The 8,748-nt window shown below is 37.3% G+C and overlaps 1 pseudogene; it reads right to left on the bottom strand.

The window, feature by feature from the left end:
* Positions 1–5,378: 5,378 nt before the first annotated feature.
* Positions 5,379–6,019, bottom strand: LOC102825166 (annotated as a pseudogene).
* Positions 6,020–8,748: the final 2,729 nt, after the last annotated feature.

Genomic DNA, 8,748 nt, shown 5'->3' with positions numbered 1-8,748 from the left:
ACTCAAACATAACAATAGTGAGGTTGGCACAGAACTAGGTAATGTTTCATTCTGTTGTACATGTTGTTATTGTTGTTAGGTGCCATTGAGTTAGTTAGGACTCAGGAACCCTATGCACAACAGAACAAAATATTGCCCAGTTCAGTGCCATTCTCGTAATTATCATACATACATAAGGGTTGCCAAAAGTTAAAAGTGACTCGATGGCACTTATCCACAAAAGCAACAACCTTGATATAAATTTTCTTTGTTTATTTTTTTACCTACAGATTCCTTTTAGGAGTTCGTGGGAGGAAATATTTCAAAAGAGGAGTAAAATGGTATACTAGCTGCTGTTGTTTAGTGACATCAAGTCGATTCCAACTCCATACCACCCCTGTTTAGGGTTTCCGAGGAGCAGCAGGTGGATTTGAACCAACGACCTTGGAGTTTAAACCAACTTTATGGTCTAGTGCTTATCCTACAGTGCCACACCAGGACTCCAAAATAGTATGTTATGAATGTTGTTGTTAAGTGCCATCAAGTCAGTTCAACCCTGTTTAGGATTTCTGAGGAGTGGCTGGTGAGTTTGAACTGCAGCCTTCACGATTCACACCAAACTTGTAGTCCAGTGCTTATCCTACAGTGTCACACTAAGATTCCATACTATGAGCAGCTTCAAAAGAGAGAGAGAGAAAGAGCATTGAACTACTTGATTACTATATTTCTCCCATCTTTTAAATCAACAGAAATATTTTCAAGTTGGAAAAAAAATAAAGTATTTGGAAACTGTTCTCAAGTCCCCAGATAAAATTTCCTGATTTTAAACCATGAAATATTCCCTTGTTTTGTTCGAAACTACCTCTGGGTCTATATACAATGAACAAAGGCACATGAGCATGAGTATAATTAAGTGTTCTGGAATTCCCTTTCTTGGCCATGTTATGCATAATTTGTTATGATTCACACAGTTGAATGCCTTTACATAGTCAAGAAAGCACAAGTAAACATCTTTCTGGTACCTAGTCTCTGCTTTCAGCCAAGATCTATCTGACATCAGTAATGATGTCCCTCCACTATAAATGTCCATACGATTTTGGCTAGAATTTCTGGAAGTTCTCTGTCAATGCATGGCAACTACGATTTTTTAACCACCTTTAGCACAATTTTACTTGCATGTGATATTAATTATATTCTTTGATAATTTTCACATTCTATTGGATCATTTTCCTTTGAAATGGGCACAAATATGGATTCTTCCAACTGGTTGACCAGGTAACTGCTTTCCAAATTTCTTGGCATAGACAAGTAAGTGTTTCCAGTGTTGCACCCATTTGTTGAAACATTTCAGTTGGTATTCTGTCAATTACTGAATCCTTGTTTGTCATCAATGCCTTCAGTGCAGCTTGAACTTCTTCATTCAATACTATTGGTTCTTGATCATATGCTGCCTTTTGAAATGGTTGAACATTGACCAATTCTTTTTGGTACAGTAACTCTTTATTCTTTCCATCTTCTTTGATGCTTCCTGCACCATTCAATTTTTGCCCATAGAATCTTTCATTATTGCAAGTCAAGGCTTGAATTTTTTTGTTTATTTTGCAAGCAGATGTTTTTAATGTAAAATGCATTGTGGTCCTATGGAGCCTCTGCATTACATAAGACCATAGGTGGAATCCTGAACCACATCCAGAATCTCCTGAGGTGGGAAATTTCCACTTGAAAGGACCAGCAGACCAGTCTGGACCAGCTAGAAGAAAAGAAGATACTTCTTGAAAGGCCAACAGAATAAATACAAAACAATATAGGCAGACCGACTGATTACTACAAGAACAAGTAAGTTCCTCACCCAGGAAACATCAAAGCAAGTGGTAGGGTCCCCTCAGAGCAAACCCCCTTTCAATGGGAATATACGCTCTGATTGGTGACCACGTTCGTCACCAATAAGGGGAAGTGAAGGAAAAACAGCAATGAAGCTGCGAGCTATGTCCTACAACATTCAATAGCCTTTTGTGAACCCAGGTGGAGACCTGGTTGGCCAGCAGTGTGGCAAGACCTGGGGACTCTTGGGCTCAGTGTCAGTGACATAGCCACAGAGGACTAGAGTGGAGAGTGAAGCGTCTAGCTGATAAGAAGAGAGGGCCTATGCACAAGAACATCCACACTTGCAGATAATACCCACTTGACCTGGCTTCAATGACTGGATGATCAGAGCTCAACTAGAAGAAGAAAGAAGAGGGAAAAAAAGAGTAATCTGATACACTTTGATGAACTTGACCTATATCTGTGGATGCAGTAGCTCAAAAGAGGGAACAAATCTTTACAGCAAGGATCATTCCCAACCCCTCCATACACAGAGTAGACAGGGATGGGCAACTTGGACATTGGCTACCCAAAAAGGGGGGGCTACAAAGGCAAGAAGTGACTGGCTTACAAGCTTTCAAGAAGGAACCTAGATCCAGAGGGTGTGGAGGAAGGTAGAATCTCCACTGAGTAGTATCCAATCTGTCTAGGCGGGGCTGATGAAAGGAAACGTGGATAGGTCTTTTGTGATACAATAATGAATAATTGTTATCAGGACTGATTGTGAGGGTTAAAAATGTAGACATTTTGTAGCAAAAGGAGGGGAGTGATTAACTTTGCAGTCTAGGAGCGGAGGTCCCTGGGACCATCAAGGGAGAAGAGCAGAGTTCAGGACCCTACCCAGAGAAGCAGCGACACCAGAGATGGAGGCAGAGACGATGACGTGTAGAGATGGAGCATCTGGGGACTTTAGACACAGAGAGGGAGAAGGGCTGTGTGCTGATGACCAGGGGGCAGGCTTGCAGGGTGTACCCTTTAGTTGGTTGATGATGCATGGAGGGGATTGTAACCATGGCAATGAAACAATGTACGATAGGATGAATGTAAAACTAATGTTCTCCCATGTAAACTATCACATAATTCATAATAAAGCATTTAAAAAAATGAAAAAGCATTGTGGACTGATTTTCATACCAGTGTTGTTGTTGTGAAGTGCCTTCTAGTCTTTTCCAATTTATAGTGACCTTATGAAGACAGACTAACAGTTGATTGTTTAGGGTTTCCAAGGAGCCGTTGGTGAGTTTGAACCGCCAACATTGCAATTCAAACCAACCTTGAGGTCAAGTGCTTATCCTATGGTGTCATATAGATACCAATAGATAGGAGTTAATCCTAAGAAGGGGCTTATTTAAAATGCTAAGAATTTTTTATTTAGTTTTTCAGCTTGAGAAATGCTAAATGTGTTCTTTCCTTTTGGTTTTCTAAATCCAGTTCTTTGCACATTTTGTTATAACACTTGACCTTGTTTTCTAGAGCTGTTTTTTTGAAATCTTCTGTTCATCTGTTTTATGTTGTCTTTTCTTTCGTTCACTTTAGTTACCCTATGTTTAAGAGCAAGTTTCAGAGTTTCTTCTGACTTCCACTTTAGTCTTTTCTTCCTGTCTTTTTAATGACCTCTTGTTTTCTTCATTTATGATGGTTCTTGATGTCATCCCACAACTTTTCTGGTCTTAGGTGAGTAGTGTTCAATGTGTAAAATCTATTCTTGAAATCTCTAAATTCTAAATTCAAGGTCATACACTGGCTCTTATGGACTTGTTTCCATTTTCTTCAACTTCAAGTTGAACTTGCATATGAGAAATTGATGATCTGATTTGTTCTGACTAATACTGAATTTGTCTATCTACTCTTTCCACAGATTTAGTCAATTTGATTTCTGTGTATGCCATCCATTGAGGTCTATGACCATTTATTTTGTTGAAAAATGTGTTTGCAATGAATAAGTCATTGGTCTCACAGAATTCTATTATGTTATCTCTGGAATTATTTCTATCTCCAAGACCATATTTTCCAGTTACTGATCCTTCTTAGTTTCCAACTTTCTCATTGCAATCACTAGTAGTTATCAATGCATATTAACTGCATATTTGATCAATTTCAGATTTCACAAGTTAATAAAAATCTTCATTTTATTCATCTTTGGCATTATTGGTTAGTGTATTAATTTGAATAATAGTACTATTAACTGGTTTTCCCTATAGAAGTCCTGTAGGATAAGCACTGGACCACAGGGCCAGGGGTTTCAACTCATCGGCCACTCTTCTGAAACCCTATACAGGGTAGTGATGAGTCAGAATCAGCTTGATGGCACTTGACAACAACTTCAAAGTATATGGATATTAGCCTATCACTGACAACATGTATTTTAGGATAGATATAGAAATGTTCTTTTTGAAGTGAATGTGATGTAATTTCTCTTCGACTTCTCATATTTGACATAGTAAGCCATGTTTGTCTCATTTACAATGGCCAATACCAGTCCATTTCAGTATAATGCCTAGTAGAACTGACTTGATGACACTTCATTTTGACAACTTCCAATTTTCGTAGATTCATACTTTGTTCATTCTACTTTCCAATTACTGAAGGATGTTTGCAGATACTTTTTCTCATTTTGTGACATGCAGCATCAGCAAATCTTTACTCCATTTATATCATTAAGGTTAACTCTGTTTTGGAGTCCTGGTATGGCACTGTAGGATAAGCACTGAACTACTAACTGCAAGGTCAATGGTTCAAGCCCACCTGTCACTATACAGGGTCACTATAAGTTGAAACTGACTTGATGGCACTAATAACAATAACAACAGTAACTACTTTGAGTGGACAACTCTTCCCCAGTCATATGTTGAATGCTTTCCAACCTTAGGGAATCATCTTCCAGTATTGTATCAGACAATGTTCTTCAGCTCTTAAGGTTTTCACTGGCCAATTTCTTCAGAAGTAGATTGCCAAGTCTTCCTTCTTAGTTGGTCTTCATCTTGAAACTCTGCTGAAATCTCTCCACCAGTTCAAATGCATCAATTCTTCTGTCTTTCATTATCAAACTTACAAGTGCATATGAAGCTATTGAAAAGACTACGTTTTGAATCAGTTGTATCTTAGTCATCAAAGTAACATCCTTGCTTTTTTTTTTTAACAGATGTAAACTAATCATTGAATGTTTGCCACCAAATATTATTAAATACATAATCTTGCAGCATATCGCTTTCAAGTTAAAATGTCAGAAACAAACACTGATATTTACAAATCTTTTAAGGAATGTTATATAATGACACATTAAGGCGCAAATTCTTTTGGCTTGTAATTCTTAAAAGAATGATAATAGCAAAAATGATGCAAAATCTTCAGTGTGAGATTATTACAAAGCTACATTTTACAAAAATATGGTGTAAAATGGCAATAATCCCATTCAACATCCTGGATTAGGTGACTTCAGGAGGGACTGATAATTTATACAGTCAAACTTTAAAATTTACAGATAAAGGCAGTTCAATACTGCCATGGAGAAGTAAATCCCTTAGCATATACAACTTTCAGACCACAGTTTTGAAGGTCTGAATTATCAAGTTGGTTTGATGAATTCATTGATTGGGACTTATGAACACATTTATTGCCTTGCCATCTTTAAAACAGGTTTTCAGAGTATCACTGAAGCTTTTGGAGGACTTTACAAATTCTTTCTTTTGGTGTTCAAGTGCCCTGTGATTCTGGTATTGATATTTTTTGAAGATATTATTCACTGTATCGAGAAGTTCTTTTATTGCACTAGCTATATCCTTGATTGTCTGTAAAAACCTCACTCTGACATTGATCTCATCTGGAATCTTACTGAGGATTTGTTTAAATGCTTCTGCCTTTTCATTTAGATCCTGGAATTCTGGTTCTGGTCATTCAATCATATACTCTTCTATATCATCAGCTGCCATATGAAGAAGAGACTCCATGAAGTTGACATCTACACTTTTTTCTCTAAAATTTTCATAATGATGTCCTGCGTGAGACCAGGGTTTTCTTTTTCAGCCTTAATGAAAGTTGCTGTCAGTGTCTGACCTGCAGACAAATTTACTCATTCTAGCTCATTCAACACAGGATACATGACTGAATAGAGACGAATAGAAACCATGGGAGTGGTCTCAGCTTCATTCTTCATCTCTTCCTTGAATGTCATCCTCATTCAAAAGCCAACTACAGGAGAAACAGCAGTGGAATATTCAGTCACTGCAGTATTTCTTCTCTTTTCTGTGATAAAAGAATAGGGTACAGAACATACACTGACGGACAACTGAGGCACTGACTCCACCTCACACCCTTGGAGCCCTCTTCAACCACATCTTTGCTTTTTAAAACCTTCGTTGTCAGCTGTTGTAGAGTTAGCCCCCAACTTATGGTGACCTCATGCACAAAATTGTTGTTTGAGCCCATTGTTCCTGTCACTGTGTGAGTCCATCTTGTTGTGGATCTTCCTCTTTGTCACTGACCCTCCACTTTACCAAGCATGATGTCCTTTTCCAGGGACTGGTCCCTCCTGACAACATGTCCAAAGTATAAGAGATGGACATTTTCCATTCTCACTTCTAAGGAACATTCTGGCTGTATTTCTTCCTAGACAGATTTGTTTGTTCTTCTGGCAGTCCATGATATTTTCAGTACTCTTTGTCAACACCATAATTCAAATGCATCGATTCTTTCATGGTTTTCCTTATTCATTGTCCAATTTTCACATGGATATGAGACCATTGAAAATATCATGATTTGAGTCAGGCACACCTTAGCCCTCAAAGTCTCATTTTTGCTCTTCAACACTTTAAAAAGGTGTTTTTTTTTTTTTTTTTTGCAACAGAATTGCCTAATGCAATACGTCTTTTGAGAGTCTTGATTCTGGAGCCAAGCAAAATGAAGTCTTTGACAATCTCTATTGTTTCTTCATTTATACTAAGGTGCAATCCATACTGAAGGCTGTAGTTTTTGATCTTCATCAGTATTTCAAGTTCTCTTCCTTCTAGTAAGTAAGGTTGCTATTGATTCTTCCTCCAATCTTGATGCTATGTTTTTCTTCATATAATCCAGTTTCTTATATTATTTGCATAATCTAAAAATTGAATTAGTAAGGATACAACACTGACACACAGCTTTCTGATTTTAAACCTTTCGATATCTCCTTGTACTGTTAGAACAACTGCCTCCTGGTCTATGTACAGATTCTTCATGAACACAATAAAGTGTTCTAGAATACCCATTCTTTGAAATGTTACCCATAGTTCATTATGATCCACACAGTCAAATATCTTTGTATAGTAAAAAAGCACAAGTAGACATCTTTTGGGCATTCTCTGTGTTTAGTCAAGATCCATTTGATTTCAGTAATGATATCCCTAGTTCCATATCCTCTTCTGAATGTGGCTACAATTTCTGGCAGTTTCCTGTTGATGTACAGCTATAATCATTTTTTATTTATTTTGAGCAAAATTTTGCTTGCATGTATATAGTAATGATATTGTTTAATGATTTCCACATTCCGTTGGGTCACCTTTCACTAGGATGAGCACAAATATGGATCTCTTCCGATCAGCTGGCAGGTAGATGTCTTCCAAATTTCTTAGCATAAACAAGTGAGCACCTCCAGTGGTGCATCATTGTTGAAACATTTCATTTTGTATTCCATCAATTCCTGGAACCAACAGTTTTTCGCCAATGCCTTTAATGTAACTTGGACATCTTTCTTCAATATCATTGTTTCTTGATCACATGCTACCTCTTGAAATCATTGAACACTAATGCTTTTTGGTACAGTGACTCTCTGTATTCCTGCCATCTTCTTTTGGGATTTTACCCATTTGTTGTTGTTAACCCTGTATAGGGTTTCCAAGGAGCGGCTGGTGGGTTTGAACTACCAACCTTGAGGTTAGTGGTCCAGTGCTTACCCTACAGCACCACACGAGGACTCCATTTTGCCCAGGGAATCCTTCAATATTGTAACTGGAGGTTTGGATGGTTTCTTCAGTTCTTTCAGTCTGAGAAATGCTGAGTTTGTCTTTCGTTTTAGATTTCTAACTCCAGGTCCTTAACCATTTCATTTTTATTCTTGACTTTGTCTTCTGCAGATGCCCTCTGAAATTTTCTGTTCAGCTCTTATTTCATCAGTCCTTCCAGGTGCTTTAGCATCTCTATATTCAAGACTAAGTTTCTGGGTCTTTCCTGACATCCAGAAAAACATTAAACATTAACATTAAAAAACAAACAAAAACACACAACACTCAAGAATATATAACAAAAAAATGACATCCAATTTGGTCTTTTCTTTCTTTCCTGTCTTTTTAATGGCCTTTCGCTTTCTTTATGTATGATGTTCCTGACATCATTCCTTAACTCTTCTGGTTTTTGGTTAGTAGTGATTTATTGAATATAAAATTGATGATCTGCTCTGTAAGTCTAAATTCATAATAAAAAGTTTAAAAATTTATTCATAAATTTACCAAATCTGTTCTTAGGATGATCTCCAAATTCAGCAGGATATACTGAAAGTCATATTTTAGCTCTTGTGTATTTGTTTTAATTTTCTTCAGCCTGAACTTGCATATGAGTATTTGATGGTCTATTCTACATTCTGCTCCTGGATTGTTTTGGCTGAAGATATTGAGCTTCTTTATCGTCTCTTCCCAGAGATATAGCCAATTTGAGTCTTGTGTATTACAGCTGGTCATGTCCACATGTATAGCACACAGATGGAATAAGTACGGTGAAAGAGTACAACCCTGTTGCACACCTTTCCTAATTTGAAAGCGTTCAGTGTTTCCTTGTTCTGTTCAAACAACTGTCTTTTGGTCTATATACAAGTTTTTCATGAGCACAATGAAGAGTTCTGGAATACTTATACTTCGCGATGTTTTCCATAGCTTGTTATGA

This window comes from Chrysochloris asiatica, unplaced genomic scaffold, assembly GCF_000296735.1.
Source record: "Chrysochloris asiatica unplaced genomic scaffold, ChrAsi1.0 scaffold00017, whole genome shotgun sequence".
NCBI classification, from domain to species: Eukaryota; Metazoa; Chordata; class Mammalia; order Afrosoricida; family Chrysochloridae; genus Chrysochloris; species Chrysochloris asiatica.
Note: the sequence above shows the minus strand (reverse complement) of the source record. Positions and strands in the feature narration are given on the sequence as shown.